The 20201-nt window shown below is 41.6% G+C and overlaps 1 protein-coding gene across 1 annotated transcript in view; it reads left to right on the forward strand.

The window, feature by feature from the left end:
• Positions 1–14126: 14126 nt before the first annotated feature.
• The window catches only part of PTN (pleiotrophin), a 75791-nt gene continuing 69716 nt past the window's right edge, over positions 14127–20201 (forward strand). The window contains exon 1 of the mRNA XM_063395598.1: positions 14127–14382. The gene's annotated coding sequence lies outside the window, so the exon portion shown is untranslated. The remainder of the gene's footprint in view (positions 14383–20201) is intronic.

Genomic DNA, 20201 nt, shown 5'->3' on the forward strand with positions numbered 1-20201 from the left:
CCCTGCAGTTAAAATGTGGTTCTCCCTAACAAGGGACCTTTTAAACTAGGTAGTGATGCTTGTAAGACATGTTGCCAAGGTTGTTAAGTCTAAAAATAGGTAAATATTGGAAGCAGTCCCACAATTTCAAGGTGTTTGATCTCATATTTTCACATTCAAGGCTTGATATTGCCACATGAGTATTGTATTTGCAGCTGTATTAGTTCACTGCAGCACAAGAAAACCTTCAGAGGTGCATCCTCTCTGCTTCTGCCCCATCTATCCACAATCTTAATTGGCACCAGGGATGTGTGAGTGTCTGTCAGGAACTTTGGCTATGTGAGTGTGGAGTTGAAGTATTAGAGGGTCAAGTGCATGGATTCTGCTGCTCTCATTCAGCAAGGCAAGCAGTTCTGTCATATTAAAGGTGAGTTGTGATTTCCAAGACCCAGAAAAATAAAGGGTTTGTTTCCCATGGATAAGAATCAGGAGTTGGCTGCTGGGTGTCAATTCAGATGGACTGTCTGTAGGTGATAGGAAGACAGGATGATGAAGAACTGCCTGGTGAATGCCTATGAACAGTTTACTATCAGGGAACTAACAAAAATCAGTAGGACAGACTGTCAGAAGAACTTCTGACTGCAGTCTCAGTTGCTCTACATTTGCCTCCAAAGCATGTAATGCCTTGACAGGAAGCCACAGAAGTTTCAGCCTTTGGATGAAGCCTTCTGCTAAAATTAGAGGGAAGAGGAGGCTTCCCACCAAAGGGTGGGTGTAGACCTGCTCAGGAGGAAGTTCTGTTACTCTCCAGAAAACATGGAGGGCACAGAGTAGCTGGAATCTATTTTGTTGTTGTTGTTGGTTGGCTTTTTTAAGGGTGATAAGAGAATGAAGAAGTGGCTTAAAAAGAAAAGAAAAAGATTTAAAATGTAGTTCCAAATATCTTGGATCCCAGAGCTCATCCAACCTGAGTCAAAAACGGTGTTAGGTGATTCAGACTAGTGCTTGGTGTCTAGATTTTGGGGGGTTTGTTCCTGATGTAATCAGCCAACAGGCCGAGGACTGTATTTTCTTTAAAGAGGGTATGATTACCTGTCTCTTTTTGTTAATGCATGTATGTACCTCATAAATTTCTTTGCTGACAGATCTGATGATATTCTAACAAGCTCTGGTCTTTCTCAGTCCATTTATGAACACATGCTTAGCTCCAGGAGTATCTGTGTTTTGCTAATGGGTCTCACTATCATCCCTGAGGTACATCCTAATGGGATGCAAGGCTCCATATAAATAAAGGGGGTTATTATTCTGCCTGTTCACTCTTTTTCCATTCTCCTCCCTTCTGCCTTTTATGAAATGTATAATGAAAGGGAAGATATGAACAGTGGTGTCCGGTTCAGTGAGATGATTGTACAGTAGGGGGTCACTGGATAACCAGCAGTTTCTCCATGTAAAACTGCTATTAAAAGTTCTTGTTAGTCTTTCCAGTCACTTGAAGTTGTTTTTTTTTTTTTTTTTTTTTTTTTTTTTTTTTTTTTTTTTTTTGTTTTTTTGTTTTTTTGTTTTTGTTTTTGTTTTTTTTGGTTTTTTTTGTTTTGTTTTGTTTTGTTTTTTTTTTGTAGCTTGAAGTTTTCTCTAATACAAAATGAAGTGAGCAGTATGTCTGACTCCATAAGTCACCCTGAAATTCTTACACTGGATTTACAGACTAGCTGATTTTTACTTGCAGTACTCCTCTCTAAGAAGTGACCTCCTAATGGGAGAGATAGGTTAGTATTGCAGTGCTCTGGAGATCATCTATGGCTTTTTTCACCCTTTAATAATGAAGGAGGTCCAGTCTGTAGCCAGAAATGAAGAACCTTTTTGCTTTTGTGGGGGAAAGAGAAAAAGGGCTAATTAGGATTATGAGGTGCTATTTGATTTTGAATGCCAATACTTTCTGAGCTTCTCATTTAAGATTTCTTTTTTTTTTAAGTTTCTGTAATTTCCTGTATGCTAATTTTGAAAATCTAGCAATACAGGATCTGATTATCTTCCCTTTTTTGTTATTATTAATAACAAACACTGATATTAATCTTTGCAGAACATTGATTCACAACTCCTTCTAAGGGGCAGCCTTTTTCAGTCTCTCAACTCAGTCATCCAATAAAAAAGACATCTGTAAAAATGGCCATATGTACGTGTAAGGTGAAGGGTCTGGGGCAAAGGTCTAAAGGGAGCTGAGGCTGTTCAGCCTGGAGAAAAGGAGGCTCATGGGAGACCTTATGGTTCTCTACAATTACCTGAGAGCAAGTAATGGTGCAAGAGGGAATGGCCTTAAGTTGTGCCAGGTGAGGTGTAGATTGGGAAAAGTCTCTTCACCAAAAGGATTGATAAGCACTGGAACAGGCTGTCCTGGGAAGTGGCTGAGTTGGCACCACTGGAGGCATTTAAAACCTGTGTACATGTGGCCTTTAGTGATGTGGTTTAGTGGTACACTTGACAGGTTTTGGTTAATGGTTGGACTTGATCTTAAAGGCCTTTTCCAGCCTAAATGATTCTGTGGTTCTATGAAGGTCTTAGATCCAAGGACTCAGAAATGGTGGATAATTCAGGAACTTCATTGTCATTGGCCAAAATTAGTTTCTCTGCTTTAGACTCTTTCTTACTACCTCTGTCTTGAGGAAACAAAATTTTCTGGTGTGAGAAACTGATCTTCTGTTTCCAGACTATGATGCCCAGTTTTAGTTGTCTCAGATCTGAACTTTGGTCCTACCCAGGCATATTGAACCTTCTTGTTGCTGCTGCCCTTTTCCTAACCAACATGAGATTTTTGCAGCTCTTTGTTATGTTTCCTCATTAGATTACAGAAGCAATTTGTGTATATTATATAACCTATATACATATAAATTGTATGATACAAATGTAGACCAATTTATGTTGGTGGGGACATCTGACCCGGTCTTGCACTCAAACCAGGGTCAGTTTTGAGGTTGGGGCAGGATTATCAAGATTGGATCCTTGTGTTTAGGGCCATTATCTAGGTCTTACCAAGGCCTTCCTTGAATTTTTACAAAAGCAGAAAGAAAGAAAAAAGTACTTGCTATAAGGAGCAGGGAATATGAATTGACAAATGGAAACAAAAAATTAGTATGATTTTAAGAATCAGGTGTTGAACACACCAAAGAGAGCTAAAGAGAGGCTCCTTTACTCAAAGTCACCCAGGAGATCACTGCTGTGTATAAAGAACAGACCTGCAAGTCCTCTGACTCCCACTATGTTGACCTCACATCTGGCAAATTCTATTGCACTGTGTCTTCTATTGAATTTTCTAGTTTCTGCAGTCTTTTGTGCTGAAGGTATTTTCATGAACTTATGCACTTTTCTTTCAGTTTTTAGTTTGTTGTGTGTTTTTTCTTTCTTTTTTTGGTTCCCTGAAGCTAAAAGTTGCATCCCTATTGTGCAGAAAATAGGAAACAGATTTGTTCTTCTCAAATGTGTTGGGTCTTTAAATGAAACTGGGGGGAGAAGGAGGGGACAGCCTGCAGCCCTGTCACATTCTTTCCATTGATACACATGGACACCAGGAAAAAGTCTGATTCTGATCCCCTAAAACAATAGATATGGAAATGTTTTCTCTTTTGTTTAGTTTTTCTTCTGTCCATCTTAACGTGACCATAGCAGTAAAAAGCACTACAGGGCCTGGTCTAAGATTTGTGTTCTCTGTTAGTCAATAGAAAAAGAGAGTTGCTTACTCCACAGGTTCAAATACCACTGTCCTGGCCAACAACAACAACAAAATGGTTTTATCTCAGTGTGAGCTGAATGTAGCAGTTAAAAAATGATCTGCTTCAGGGCACAGCTGTGCTCATGCTTACCCAAACATGGCCCTGGAGGAGCAGTGTGTCTGATGGGAAGGGGCACATAAAATGTCCAGACAAGCAGGTAGGTAATTCCTCATCTTCCTGCCACAAGGGTGTGAGGTGGAGGTTCCCACAGAGGTGTCATGATGTAGATGCAGTTCCACTGACTCAGGCCTCAGTGACCACTGTCTTTCAGTCCTCTTCTTGTCATCATTTCCTTCAATAACCCTGAAGAAAGGGAATCTGATGAGATCTGCTGCAGCCACAAGACAGAGAGCAACAAGTACCAGATGGTTTATCCTGGGATGGGAGAGGGCAAAATGCAAGAAATGCATTTTTGCTCTGCTGAAGCTCCAGAGGCAGAGGGACCTGCTCCTGTCTCACACATACACACGCAGAGGCCAGCCAGCATCCAGAGGCTTGAACTTAGCATTTATTTTGCTTACTACTATTAAAAAAAAAAGGCAAATACTATCTTTAACTTATCTTAACCATTGGGATAAGCACCAGTATAGAGCACGCAGTGATATGGATGAAGCTTTCAGTTTCAGATGAAATGTGCTACAGTTTTTAATAACAAATGAAGAAAACTATTTATCCTTAAGGTAGAACTACCATTCCAAGCCTTCTCTTTTCATTTGCCTCTTTTAATCTTTCAAACTTACCTTTTTGAAACAATTATGCCCATTCTTAGCTGTTGCTCTGAAATATTAAGGAAAAAAAAAGCAACACAAAAAACGACACCAAAAAAAAACCCCAAACCTTGACCAAAAGTGACCAATTTCATCTCCTTCATATGTTAATTACATAAAGGCTTTTAAGAGTTCACATTGAAAAATTTGGCACAAGAAAGAGAGTCAAACCCAGCAGTTCAGTCTTGCCCCATGTCTCAAGTATTGATGAGATGTATGAAACAAGACCTCTTCAAGCTGGATGACATTTGGTTAATGACTTTTACAGCTATGAATGCCAGAATTTTAACAGTGTTGGTCAAGTAATTCTGCACTAGGGTAACAGGAAATCACCTTCCATTTTCTTTAATTCATCTTCATTTTTTAGACAGCCTGAGCTTCGAAATAGTCTGTATCCTGAAGAGGTTCCAAATTCAACACTCTTCCTCTTTCCAACCATCCCACATAAAAAAGCACCTCGATGTTAAAACAATATTGTCTGCCCCTCTGAAATTCCGTTCAATAGTCTTAGTGGGTGGGATTTGAATTTTGAATGGTTGTAATCAGAGGAAAATTTGAACCAGTAATGTTTTGAGACATCTTGGCTGATACCTTGATGTCCTGGGAATTGCAATCATGAAGCTTTATCAACATATTATTATTGCAGCCTGAGGAGGTGTAAATTCCGATGAATTTACCTGCTCTGTTTTGGGTTTTTCTTTTTCCTTCCTTTAATAACAGTAAGCCCAGCAAAATTTGCCTTGAATCCCCTTCCTAGAACAATTCTTGTAGAAAAGTACTGGGTAATATTTCAGACTTAGTCACACAGCTGGCTTATTGTGTTAGGGGGGAAAATCACAGGTGAGAATCAGCTCCATGGTGAGATGAACTGTGCCTGCTGTGGGACCTGGGCATTCCTTACAGGATGAATCTGTGTCCTAGCCAGCCTGGGCAGCAGGGGAATCCAGCTGGGGGAATTTATCTAGGATTTCATAAACAGGTTATCGCTGTGAATAAACCAGGATTCCATGGAGGATGACTTTTTCCTGTGCAGATCAGGTAATGTATCAGTTTGCATGGATTTCACCCATCTTCACCTTTCCATTTCGTGAATAAACAAACCCACAAAAGACACACTTGCTTAACAAGTTCATGGATTGCCAGCACTTCTTTCATCATCAGAACAACCAGGGGAAAAACACTATATAAAAAGCATTGAATTACATTTGTGACCTGGTCCTATGCCTATGCTTCAAAATTAGGTGTTTTTCTTTTTTTTTGACCAACACTGTAGGAATAATTTGAAACATAAAGGGAGTATCATTTTACAACATTCCAAAACAATATTTCATCTGGAAAATGAATGGTACCCATAGATGCTGGAGTAAAGACAGGCAATGCAGCTAGGAAAGTGCTCCTCATTTCCTATCCCAGACAGCTGAAACAAAACAGATGTCACACACACACACACACAAAAAAGGAAAAAAAATTAATCAAATCTAAAACATGTCACTAAAGAAAGAGTTCAGGCAACAGTGACACAGGGTCACAGATTCATATGAGCTCTTAGTTAAAGACTCATGTTCTCTATGTCCTGAAAAGGTATGGTGAAGGAAATGTAGATGGGCAAATTGTACCAGAAGCATGGGAATTTTGTTAAATATTGGGAACATTTCATTAAATATGATATTGCCTTTAGGCAGTTAACTGTGATTCCTAAGACACATCTGGTGGTGTTGCTGCTTTCAACTCCTTGCAATTTCTAGATGTGCATTTTTTATGCTGTCCTAATCAGGTCTTCTATTTAGCATCATTTAGACAAAGAGAAGGATGCAGGATATTTAAAGAGAGAGGGATAAATGCTGAAGAGAGAGATAAACTCAACTGTTTGGAAAGGTTTGCTTTGCAATGTCTTAGCATTTAGGCAGAAAAATTAGTAAAAAGAATAGCCTGGGGAGGTAAAAAAAATTCTGAAGAATCTCATGTAGTGTTGAAAAGCAAATTGTAACAGTAAAAATATTGCTACTGAAGTACAAGTATGTATATCCTCCTAGGTTCTTAATATAATTTCATCAATAATGTCATATGTTAATTAATTAACCTTAATACTAAAATTAGGGCAAAAGTAATCTTAGCTAAGATTGCATTCCTCTATGTTAAACACTGCATAAACACTGCTAAAAAATGTGGTATCTTCAAAAGGCCTAAAATATCTGAGGGATCTTAAAAAATAGGATGAGACCCTGTTCCTATCCACTTCTCGGTAGAAATAATAGACTAATGACCAAAAGAGCTGTGGATAGTACAGGGTTACCCTGATTGTTCCCTCTCCTCAAAGCAGAACCAGGTATCTTTGCTCAGACCTAACCCCTTTTAAAACCTCCATAATTTCACTGTAGGAATGAATGGTAAAGGCAAAATTATTGCAAGCAATAGCTGTAGTGGTTTTGTCGAAATGAGGCTAAAATTAGGATTTTTTTTTTTTTTTTTTTAGGATTTTTTTTTATTCTGCATGGATAGATACCTTCCCCTGTGCTCTACCCCCTTCAAATTCCCAACATGTAAAGTAAACTGCTGAAATGAAGGATGTACCAGAGGAAATAACCAAAACAACAACATGTGTGGCTATTTTCTCAAGTCTTTCTCACTATGCTGATGGTTCCAAGAATTAAAAATGTGAAAAAATTCCCAGCAACTCTTGTGAGAAAGGCTCCAAATGTTAATTTATATGTATTATACATTATAATATATAAAAAAATTATATACACTTTGACACATATTCTGAGAATTTTCATTAACTCTGGTTTTTTTTAATGATGTTTTAACATTTATATTCTGAGATTTTCCCATAAAGCATAAGTGAAAGAATCAGGATTTTCTCCCCTATGTTTGCACTTTTTACTACTGAAAACTGCATGTCTAATGCAATCACATAATGCTGGGAACTAGGTCTTTGGGGAAAAAAACTCACATCATTTAGCAAGAAGTGTCAGCATTGCCCACAGTAATCCCCATAATTTGATATCACAATGAAATTTTTAATGTGGATGTTAAAAGGTTTTAATGTGCACACTGTTTTTTTAATAACAGCCAGTCCAGGTCTAGGCCTGTGAATGATGATGCCACGTTTTGTTAAACTCCTGAGCATGAAAACCTAGATCAAGCTGACGTTGAAGGCAACAGCATCCCACAGGAGTTTCCATCAAAGATGTATTGTGCTTTATGAGGGCCATGCAACTGGCTCAAATCTCAAGCCAGAAATTGCCAGTAAGTTAAGAACAGATGTACCTAATTTCGTTCTTATGGGCAAAAAGATCCTGGCCATTACATTAACTAATGAGGTATTGCACATGTGCAGGTTATACTGTTTTTCGTCCAGTTCTTATGTTTTTAACAACAGACCTTTATGCAGGTTCCTCATTATCTCTGTATGTGATGTCACCCAAATTTCCCGTTTGTCACAGTTGTTTCCAAAAAATTGATAGCAGCGAAAGAGTACTACATAACCTTAATGCAATTTCACTTTTTATTTTATTTTCTTGTGAAAATATCTATTTAGCTAGCTCCTAAAGTGCTTTGCAACCCTATCATCCTTGGAAGCTACCATTTTAGGGCCTGAATTTTATTATGTCCTACTTAATGGATGAGTTGCTGTCGCTTCCACAATTGTCAGTCTCAGTGCATGCTTGCCTTTAACTAGAGTGACTGCTACTAACTAAATCACAGAATCACAGAATCACAGGGTTGGAAGAGACCTCTAAGATCATCAAGTCAAACTCAGCCCTAACACCTCAACTAAACCATGGCACAGAGTGCCACATCCAGTCGTTTTTAAACACATGCAGGGATGGTGACTGCACCACCTCCCCGGGCAGACCATTCCAATATTTCATTACCCTTTCTGTAAAAAACTTTTTCCTAATATCCAACCTATATTTCCCTTGGCACAGCTTAAGACTGTCCCCTTGTTCTGTCAGTTGCTGCCTGGAGAAAGAGACCAACTCCCACCTGGCTAGAGCCACCTTTCAGGAAGTTGTAGAGAGTGATGAGGTCTCCTTCTCTCCAGGCTAAACACCCCCAGCTCCCTCAGTCATTCCTCACAGTGCTCCAAGCCCCTCTCCAGCCTTGTTGTCTCCTTTGGATGTGCTCAAGTGTCTCAACGTCCTTCCTAAAGTGAAGAAAAACCCCTCTGTTAGTGTACAGTACAAGCTTGTACTGTAACCATTGAAAGCTGATGAGCTCAACTGTGAACTAAGCCACCAGAGTCCAGGGAAACATAGCTGTAAAGAACTCTCAGTAATGGTATTTCTGAATATGTTTGATAATTATTTGTCAATATTATTTTCTCAGTGTTCCTTCTATTGCTGTGATTTCACTCAGATTCGTAATCAAGGCTTTAGCTACCTTTTCTTCAGTGCTCTGAAAGAGAACTCTTATCATTTGATTGTGCACAAGAGAAACTTGTTTAAACCACTTATATTTGTCTTTAAATGTGAAGTTTAGCATTGTTATAGTTACACAGGCGAACTCTTTACAATTTGGCAAACAAATCAGAAGGCAAGAGAACATTTTGGTAAGTGGAATTTCTTTGTTCATACATTCAGGCTCAGAGCTGTGCCAGTAGGATCATATTGTGAATACAGAGGGTGTTGTACTGGTTGCTCCCCAAAATACTACCAATTCAATTCCTAAAGGGAATATATTAAGAAATTTCTTTTTTGATCATAGGCACAATTGGATGGAAAGTTAGTTATTATGTTTTTCAAAATATAGTTACTACCGTTTTACTTTTAACTGGAAAATGTTGTGCATCATGATTCAGATCATAGGGAAAGGATCAGAGTGCTTCTAATTTTCTAATCACTTGCCTGCTACAGACTTAGAGCCTCTAATCTGTTGTTGCTAGCTTGGCAGAGAGTAAAATCGACCATTTCAGTCCAGTTCCTAGGGCAAAGCTATTTAGTACTTTATATGATACTAGCTGATTGCCTTAATGAAGCATCAAGGAGGGATTTGGTAGGATTATAAATGCTATCTTCTCTACTCCTAAAGCCAGTCCTTTCATAGAAAGGCACGTGGGTATAGTGCCTGGTAAAAAAATAGGTATTAGCAAATCAGATTCTTCCTGTGAGAAATTGAAAGGGAAATTTGTATTCTATTTGTACAGTAATTCTCTGCCATAAGTTTGAAATCAATTAAAAATGTTAATTTAATTGGTTCTTTTTCAAAGGAAAAACATGTTTCTGCATTTTGCTTTGATTTTACAATGCATAGTGAAAAATCCCCGGAAAACAGAACAGAAGTAGTATCTGTTGTTCAGCCCTTCATAATAAAATGCCATTTTCTGTTGGTTTAAACTTCTCCCTTAACTGCAAAACTAGAATCAAATGAATGTGCTTGTTTATGGAAAAAAAGGTGATCATGACTGAAAGCAAACTTTTTTCATCATAGCTAAGCTATTTTATTTTTAATGCAGTAGACTTCAAATCCTGGATACGTAGGACTTCCATTCCCAGGATTGCCAGCACAAACAAAAGAAGAAAGTAGTGAGAGAAGCCAACATATGAAGAGCAGCCTTTTAAATGCTGGGGATCTGGAAAGGCCTGCTGTGTCGCATTATATCTGTGGATTTCAAACTGCAACATGCAGATGTATGCACATGAATAATTTTGAGTTGAAGAGCTTTAATCCCCTTGTAGAAAATAGAGTCAGTCAAATGTGTAAAGTTACGACATGTATTCATGGTTTGGTGACTGAAGCTTAAGATCAAGTTCTGGGCCACTGACTTTGTTTTCAAATATCTTAAGTTTTTAGCATATGTGCATGAAAGAATAACTCTTCTGGGTTCATGCTCTCACCGCCGTATTCCACATGCATCTGGGAAATCTGATTTTTTATTTGCTGGATTACTTTAATACTAGAGAGTGAGGTATGAATTATTATTTCTGAACTCCATGGATCTTTCTACTCCAATTATAAGATTGATAGTCTCTGTGATGATAATATGTGGGCTTGAAATGAAAGATAGAGTGAGAGGGTACACAGCTCAGTAGTTGATTTCAATCTTCAATGCATTCACTAAATAATTCAGTATCACTAATGGAAATCTGATCTGAGTGCGGGAGTCGGGGCGCAGGGCACTCAGTTGCCAGGGCTTGGCAGCTCAATAGCTCGGGAACAACAATGGAGCAAAAGGTGAAAAAACCTTCAAACTGTTGGGGAGTTCTCCTCTCTGCGTTCCTGGAATCATGTTACGTTTTCCTGGAGCTGTTGTTGCTGATGGCTGAGGAGGGCAGGGAAAGAAATTGATATTTACAGTGGAGCTGAAACAAACAAGGCAAGCTCAGCTCCAGCTGACCTTCTAACCTACTCAGCAGTGGGACCAAAAACAGGGAAGCTCTCCTTGAGAGAAAATTGCATAAAGCCTTGTCCTCTGACTTGCTCTCTGAACTTAGGAGTCAGAATTTTTAAGGCCATCTTTGGAAAAAAAGTGCAAACTGCTGTTAGAAGCTCCAACTATCTCCTTCAGGTGGATAGTGAAATTATTACCTGAAAGTAACAAAAAACCCCTCAGCTCCAAAGAGAAAATTTGGCGTTTATGTTTTTTTTTCAAAGGGAAAAAAACACCTAACCAAAGGGAACTTATTATGGGGTCTTTCTGTATTTTGGCAAAAACTATATCTAAAGTTGGGAGCTCCTTTCCCCAAAATTGTCATAAATTTTTACTGATTGAATAGGGATTCTAACGAGGACCTAATACTTTGTATTGTTTATGAGACCATTTACATGTGGCATCAATCAAAGGTCCTTTTACAGCTTGTTTTGGCCCTAACCTTCACTTTTCCTTTTTAAGAGATATTTCAGACTTGTCTCACTCATTAAGTTGTGCATTTTTGCTTCAGGTAGTAAAGAGGATATGTGAAAACAGAAACTGGACTTCTACAGCTGCCAGTCCATTACTCACCACTGTTTTTAATCAGAGTGGAACCAGCAGCTGTATACAAATGTTAAGGATTTTAAAGATAAATATCCCTGACAATCTGTGAACAAAGTCCCTTTTCACAGTTACCTTTGTGCTCAGAGTAGAAAAGTAGAAAAGTATTTTTTCAGTAGGGATTTTCTTATATGCCACAAGAAATATTGACTTGTTTGCAGTTCCAGAGATCACGTAGCAATTGTCTGAGAAAAAAAAACTCAGGGGAGACAAAACAGCAGAGAAGATATCTTAATAGCCTTTTGTTAAGAAAAACATCCCTGTGAAAGTAAATGGTCATAGCTTATCTTCCATCCACCCGTTTTCTTCATGCTGTATTGCTGTTTCCCACCGGGAACCAGTGCCACAGGCACCTTTGAGGCTGTGATTAACATATAACTGATGACCTTTTTCTTGGCAAAAGAAGCTACATTTGTCCTCTCAAAACGGCTGTATTCACTATCTCGTTGTCTTCCCTGTCTTAACAGGCTCTATCTCAATAGGAAAAGTTTAGTCAAGAAATTCAAGCGTTATGCTCCATTAATATCAAATGTCCCCAGCACAGTGAGGAATTTGGGGCAAAGAAATTTTCTTCCTGTATTTGTACATTTCTTATTGCAAGGGAAACCTCAGTTAAGCCTCAAGGTGCCTTTGAAACAAATAATATGAACATTAAAACACATTTACTTCTTTGACAGTCAAAAACTGAGATACTCCCTGTTCCAGTCATAAGTGCTTCCAACAACAATCTGCCCCCTGAGAAGCTCTGCTAACCTTGTTAGCAGTTTTATTTTGGAGATTCTGAGTCAAATAACACAGAAAACTAGTTTCTGTGCATGTAAACTCAGTTTCAGGAAAATAATGTCTGAGCTATGAAAAACTAGGTACGGAGAAAATCTGGGAGTAAATTTGGTTGAAGATTAACTCTTGACATTGCTTCCAAATTCAGAGGCCAAATGAGGCTTCTAACATCATTCACATCTTTGTGAAAAGCAGTTGCTTTCTGCAAAGTTTCCACTGTTTTATGAAAATGCTAAGCTTGCAGTGCTGTGGCTAAGACTCAGATTTCTATGAGGAAAGTAAGAAATCTCTTGGCCCATTCTCATGCAATCTGTTTTGGTTTTGACCAAGGTGAACTTAGAGCCATTGTTCTCGTTCCTACTTTGTTACTCAGAAAGGATTGATCATCTGAAAGTGCTAGTGGTTGTATGGAGAATTTCTTGGGTCTGAAAAGTGTCAACCACAACCAGGTGTTTTTGGTGGAAGGTTTCTTTCTCTATATGCTTGTCGTGCTTAGCACTGTGCCGCCAGGATTTCACTGAGAAGACCTCAGGAAGGTGCAAGCTGGCTAGCAAGCATTCATTCAGCCTTGCATGCTCTGAAACACGAATGCTATTGAGTGCTCCTTTCCTCTCATCCAGCTGCTAGAAAGGATATTCTCTCCACCTCAAGCCATCACTTTACACTGCAAATCAAAATTGTTGTTTTAAATTACATCACTGTCATTAAACCTGCCGGTGGTGTAAATCCTGAACAGCCATGCCAGGACTGAACACATAACTGTGTGATGAAAAGAAGATGCCAAGGTGTGGATGGAAAGGGTTAGTTTACTTTACTAAGAAGGACTGCAGGTGAGTGCAATTGCCCACTCTGGGACTGGCTGTACAGTGCTTTTCATTGTCACAGATGGTAGGTGTTAGATGATGCAATGTGTACAGTGCCAGACAAATTACTTTTTTAGCTCATTCCTCTGGAAACAGGAGGGGAATCTGAACTGGATTTCTGTGCAAACCTGGAGCAAGAGCTGCAAGCTGCAAACCCTGCTGAGACTTTAGCGGTGAATGGGCCCAGTCTTTCAAGTGAAGGCAGAGACTTGCTCTGGGGAGAGGGAATTACACAGAAATTGCCTGGAGTTTGGAACAAGTCCACTTAGTTTTAAATTAAGCTGTGGATTGGGGAACTCTTACTCAGTAGATGTAATGAACCTAAAAGTTGGAAAAGTCTGCTCCTAAATGAACGCACCGATACAACTCCAGCAATGCTATGACCAAAAGTGTTGAAATGGCACGGCAAAAGTTGTTCTCATAGCACTTTTAGGACAAGTTGAAATCAAAAGATGGGGACAGGGGGCTAGGAGGGAGAAGGGGTCAGCTGTGGCTTTTAAATTTATTTATTTATTTGTTTTCTGGTTTCCCACTCTGCAGCAGTATTTCCAGCCTATCACTCCCGTGGTCAAAAAGGCAAGCTGGAAGTCAGCGAGGCCGAAAGTCAGAGCTCTCTAAACTCTGACAGCCAAGGGCAAAAGCTGCCCTGGCCGTTTGTGCCCGCAAAGGCAGCCGAAGCCCCGCGCCGGCCGGGCTGCGGGGCGAGGCGCCTCTCCCTCTGCCTGGGTGATGAAGAGGAGGGCAAGTCTCCTGGGCTAACACGCCCGGTAGGGACTCTGGGGCCAGCCCCGCGGCAGCAGTCCCTCACGGGGCTGTGTCTCCCCGGTGCGCGGCTCCCGGCGGAGCGGAGCGGTGCCGGTCCCGCCCCCGCGCCCGCCCAGCCCGGCCCGGCCCCGCGGCGGGGGCGAGGCTGCCCCGCGGGTGACCCGCCCGGCGGGCGCGGCCCCTCCGCATCACACGAGGGGGCAGCGCGGCCGCTCGCTCTGCCCCGGCGCCCGCCTGCCTTCCCTCCTCTCGCCGCCTCGCCGCAGCCCGGGCTCCGCCGAGTCAAAGCGCGGATCAGGTTCCCTGCCTCCAGTATAAAAATCTCGGCGAGAAAGCTCCGGCGGGAGAGAGAGCCGGGCGTGAGGCGGCGGCCGGCGAGCCCGTCCGTGGGAAGCGCAGGGACGCGCGGCGGCGGAGCCAGCCGCTGCTCACCGGGGACGGTCGCTGCTCGCCCCTTTCAGCTGCGGGAGAGGAGCTTTTTGCCGCCCGAAGTAAGTCCGAGGCAGGGGACTGCCGGGTCTGCCCGAGGGATGGTGCCCTCAGCGCTCGTTCCCCCGGGGCGCAGCGGGAAGCGCTTCCCCTCGTCCCTGCCGTGGCTCCGGGACACTTGCCCCAGCAGGACTCAGCAGAGGGTGGCCGGCCAGAGGGGCTGTGGGGCTGGGTGGGAGCAGGGTCGCACCTGAGGGGGACACCTGAGCCCCCGGAGACCCCCGGGCGAGGGCCAGGCGGGGGTGAGGTCCGGGAGTGCCCGGGGGCAGGAGCGGGACCGCGCTTTGCCGGGCGGGGAGCGCAGCCCCGGTGCTGCGGTCCCTGGGAGCGTTTAAATGCCAGCGCAGGGAGAGCGGGACAGCGGTGGCCGTGGGTGACGTGACCCAGCGGGAAGGGAGGCAGCAGTGCTTGGGCAGGTCCCTCCCGAGAGGACAAAAGGGCAGCGGAGCGCAAACCCCCTGCGGGTCCCACTTACTGTGCCGGGAATGTCCCGGCTGAGACTCGGGAGTTTAAACTGGACCTTCACACCAAGCTGATATTTTTCTTGAGACTTTGCCTTCTTCTCCGTAGTTTACTTTTGGTGAAACAACTAAAGCTAGCAAGTGCTGATAGATCTGTCTGAAACTGCCGTCGTTAGTAGTTTGTGTCTTCTCCTTTCTCGGGAAGGATAGGCTGGGGGAAAAACTGAGTTAACAATGGTGAAAACAGTTTCCTCTTTGTTGAATTTATGTTATTCTGCAAGTGTTTCATGGTCTCCAACCTCGGTGCTTCTAGCTCCTTACCCTCTCCTCTCCTTTAAAAAAGTACAGCTTTTCATAGGGGAGAGGTAGTCTTCCCTCTGCGGGAGCTTATCAGCCTTTTACATCTTCCACTTGGCTGTCGCACCTCTCCTCCACGCTGGCAGTGGCTTTGCCTTGGTGGGGAATGTTTCCTGCCCTTTAACTTAGTGGTACCCTCGGGAGCTGGCTCCTAGGATGTACACCTGAGAGGAGTTGGGTCTTGGGAGCACTGGGGAAATGTTGGTGACAGGAGGCAAATCTTTCTCTGTGAGATAACCCTGCAGCAATGGATAGTGGTGTTTGAACTAGGTCTTGTTTGTTTGCAATGACTTGTGTTAAGGTAGAGGAACATTTTACCTGTGGCTCCTCAGCTCCTGAGTTGATGTCTTTTCCTTGTTTTCCCTTCGGGCGCTGATTTTCTTTAGCTTTTAGCAAAGCTCAGCTTTTTGAACAAGAAATAGACTGTGTGTGTAACTGACTGTATTAGGGAGAAGGAGGGAAGGGATGGAGACAGAAAGAGAGAAGGAACGAAATAGTTGTTACAAAGAAATACTTCGATTTTTATGTGTTCTGAGCAGTGTTCTTGAGCTGATTACAAAACAAATTTAATGTTTCTGTGAGTTTGTTTTGTTTCGTTTGTTTCAGTTTTCTCCCTCCAAAGGAATAAGAATGAAACAAAACCAATAGAAGTCTGAACTTTTGATCATGACAAATAATTTAAGGGAAAAACGAACCAGTGTATTTGTGACAAAACTTGTTAATTTGCTGTAGGAAAGAAAATTTGGAAGTGCGTGGAGAGGGTACTTCATTGGACTAAAAAAAAAAAAACCCAAACCCCTATAACTGACTCCAAAAAGCAGTAGAAACAATTTCTGCTGCATAATTTAGCAACTTTTGATAAAGAGAAGGAAAGTGGAGATTTAATATACTCCTGTCTCCAGGCTAAGCGAAACTCTTCAGTGATTTTTTTATGTGTGAAGCTTTGGGTGAAGCTGAAGGACAGAAACTCACCGACTTCACCCCCAAGCCAGCTCTTGGGTGGGGAAAAAGAGCCAGCAACAAATCTTTCTTTTACAAATGGTAAATATTCGTTTATAGTGTATAAGTGGCCTAAGAAAAAACAGGTTTTTTGCAATTATCCAGATGTCTATCCCCAGTTATTTGAGATGCACTCTGTGGCTGATGCATCCTTGCCAGCAGAAGGTTTGTCTTACTATAGGATTACAAAACATAGTGCTGCTATCCCAGTACCATATGCCTGACACTGGGGACACTTTGGAGGCTTATCTTATTCCTGACACAGCTCTACTGATGGATGTTTAGTGTACATTAATCTTTCTGCCGCAAATGTGAATATTATTACTCAGTGAACATCCAGCAGTCGTGGCTTTGGCAAGGTATTTTCTTGACATGTCCTCTATTTCTTCTTGATCATTCTGGGAATGGTCATTCCTGAGTCCTTAGATAACAATTAAAAATAGTTCTTTACAGGAGCTCTGAAAATGCACTCATTTAACTTATACTGGGTTTTTTTTTCTGTGTGTATGATTGTGTGTGTTGCGTTTTTTTGTCAAGGAAAATACAATTTATCTAGTGTTATGGTATAACAAGTGTTTTAGTGTAAGACTAGGGCATTAGGGAAGGAGCTGGCATGGCTCATTGCTTCTGCTCTGTTCAGGCCCCCTCATTACCTACATTCCCAACTGTGGCGTTTTCTGTGGGAATTGGTCTTTAACAATGTATGCTTTGCTGCGATATTTACAACCTCTTGCTGATCAGTGTATCAAAAGCATTTTCATTTAGAGGATGCATTTCAGGACTTTAATTGAGGAAACCTCTTTGTTCCGGGGCTCCATAATAAACCACACAAAATGCTGTCTTTGAACGAACTAGGTCACTGTAACGCGTGCACGCAGAGAGTGATTCTCATCTGCTTAGGGTAGCCGACACTCGCTTGAGCCATATCCCTGGTGAGCTTGTCCCTGATTTATCCTTCTTGGACTGGCTTGTTCACAGGGAGCTTATGCTGAAAATTCACTGCTGGAGGTCATTCTCCATTCTTGGCATCTCTGGCAGCCTTAAGCTTAAACTGCAGCCTCGTTTTCTATCCAATCAATACCACTCTTATGTCGCTGAGTTTCCATGGTGCCCCCAATCTTCTGTCTACATATTGATGTCTGACAGCAGGAATAGCATTCTGTGTCGCTATATATACTTACTAAACCTGTCAAAACTATTTAGGGTCTGTCGCACTAATTTATATCCATATCCTGATATTATTTGTATCTGTTGAGCTTTGACTGATGGAACTTGCTGCACTAAGGAATCGACCCCAACAATGCACTCGCGGGGTGGGTGTTTTGAGAAAGGGGAAAAAGACTCTCTTCTAGAGTAGCTGGGGTAGTCTAGAATCCTTTGAGCACAATAGAGTAGTTTTGAAAACATCCAAGTCTCAATGGCTCCAAGTTAATGCTTTGGAAATCTTTCTTCATTGTGCTGCTCTGAATGCACAGAGGGTCCTCTCCAATGGAGCCGTGGAGAGGAAAATAGAAAAGTGGGCATTGTCGAGTGCTCAATGTGTATTTGAGGGGAGTTCGGGGAAATTCGAGCCAGTTGTCTGACATCGATTTCTTCTGCAGAAGCACTGTGGAAAAATGGAATTAGAGGAGCCAGCAATGTCTTCTGTAATGTGGATGTTTTTGTTTTATTACAATAACCCACAGAGCAGAGTGGTTGCATAAGAAATGGTATGGCAGTGTCTCTGTGGACTGACACAGCAGCAGTGAAGCCAGATGAGAAAAAGCACATCTTCTGGGTGTCACTAAATTTCAGGGCACTGACTACTTGTTACTTGTGTCAGCAGTGTTAGGCACTAAATAAAAAGACCATATTGATTTTTAAAAAAATTAAAAATGCTTTACAAACTGTTGATTTTGGATTGAATAGAAGTGGTCATCAGCTGAAGAACTCTTTAATCCTACTACCCTTAATATGACCTTGATCCAACCCATGAAATAAGAGCTGGCACGCAATATGGAATTTGCTTCTTAATATTTTTCTTGTTCTGAGTTGCCAGAAGAACTCATCTTGTGATGCCAAGTTTGTCAATACTTTTCAGACTCTCTTCAGGCTCCTACAGTTTTTTTCCCTAGTGAAAAGTAAGGACCTTGAAGTCTTAAAAGGACTTAAGACTTAAGGTCTTAAGTCCTTAAAAGGACTTAAAAGTAGTTCTGTTTGTTTCAGCAGTGTTTCACCTTATCTTGGTAGAAAGGACTTCACCTAACTAGACACCCTCTTGGCCAGTATGTCTCACATTCTTTTATTCCAAGGAACAGAATCACTGTGCCATTTAAAATATCTGTCTCTATCTTCCGTAGCGGTGCTATGATAACTTTCTTATTTTTTAACTTTATTTCCTTCCCTGTCTATGTGTGTGGGAGTGACTTTTGAAAAACTGTAGTCATCTTGCAGACTGCTTTTTCATGTCTTCCAGGCTGAAGATTGAGAGAACACAGCTGTAGGCAGTTTGGTGGGAGATGAGAAGGGAATGTAATCCAGAGTGAGGTGTATTACTGATAAAACCAGGGGATTTTCACCCTCACCATCCCTCCACTCCAAAGAGCCCTTCCTTGCCTTCCCCGAATGGCACATTCTGGTTTCAATGGGGGTGGCCTCTGGAGGTGAGAAGTTGAGCTAACTATATCTGGGGCAAAATCCAGTACCATTACTTTAAGAAAAATGTGTTAATATGTTATTTTGGGCCTTAGAATCACATTGTATGGCAGCTGCAGCAGAGTGGTAAAGAGCAGAAGAGTTACAGGAGTTGGGTATTTTCTGATAAAAAGTCTTTGAAAATAAACAGTGCTTGAGGCTCCTGCACACTGCCATTTAGTAAACTGCAAAGTTCAAAGTTTTGAACTGGGCCTTTCTGCTTTGAAACCTGCCCACACTATTTTAGAGCTCATTAAATATTTCACGAGAGCATTATAAAAATCTTCCTTCCTCATTAGTTTCTACACAGTTTCAGCATTGTTTGGACCTTGTAACATCCCCTATTTAGCTGTGGATGAAACCGTCATCAAATGGCTGTGGGGAGGGAAGAGAAACAGGAGAAATTCTCTAATACCCCAGCCTAAATCCTGATTTTGACACTGGTCTACAGGTAGCTAACTGCGTAAATGAAACAGAATTTTTGCCATCTTCAAATGGTATTTTTGGAGTAATTCCCTATCTGTACAAAAACTCCTCTCAAGAGTAAAACCAGACAGAACAATTGGGAGGGAATACAAGATTGGGACGGGCTCTGCTTTCCTTGTGAAAGCCTCCTCTGTGCACCTGGGCTGATGCTCGGGTGTTGAGGGAGGCTGCTCCAGCTGAGTGGAGACAGGCACAGGACCATGAGGTGGAGGTGGACCTTTTCTTAGGCTGGACTTGCAGAGTTGGTCTTGATCTTCTGGGCTCATTAAGGCACAGAGACGACTCCGCTCTTGTCTTCATCATCTGGCTTTGCTAATTGCGTCTACTTGTTGCCTTTTCTGTCCCTAAGGATTAAAAAGGCAAAAACCAGATAATTTGACTTGATGGCTACATGGGAATTCCTTGTGCATCGAAACAAACAGTAAATATATGTGTATCTGTGGAAGCCAGAGTGTCTCTGCACAGAAATTACTGAACTAACTTCTCAGATTCAGTTCCAATGGATAGCAGGCACAAAACCTGTTTTGTTCTTTTTTGGTTTTTTCCTCCTTAGAGCCCTGCAAACAGTGGCATTAGTTTCAAAACCAACTAAAGATGATATGGCTCTTGCATTTAAGGCTTCCTTGTTTCTGCTAGATCACTAGAACAACAAATTCATTTATGTATGTATTTATTTTTTAACTCTACTCCTCACACATCATGTATCTCGAAGTGCAAAGGAGCCTTAGTAGTGCAATGCAAATATATGCACCCATCTGTAGCCAACAACAGAAGGCTCACAGTCTGTAGCATCTTTTCCTCTGTGATAGGAGCATCCAAAATGTGCTTAATACTTTGGGTAAGGG

The sequence above is a fragment of the Prinia subflava genome, chromosome 4 (assembly GCF_021018805.1).
Source record: "Prinia subflava isolate CZ2003 ecotype Zambia chromosome 4, Cam_Psub_1.2, whole genome shotgun sequence".
Taxonomy (NCBI): Eukaryota; Metazoa; Chordata; class Aves; order Passeriformes; family Cisticolidae; genus Prinia; species Prinia subflava.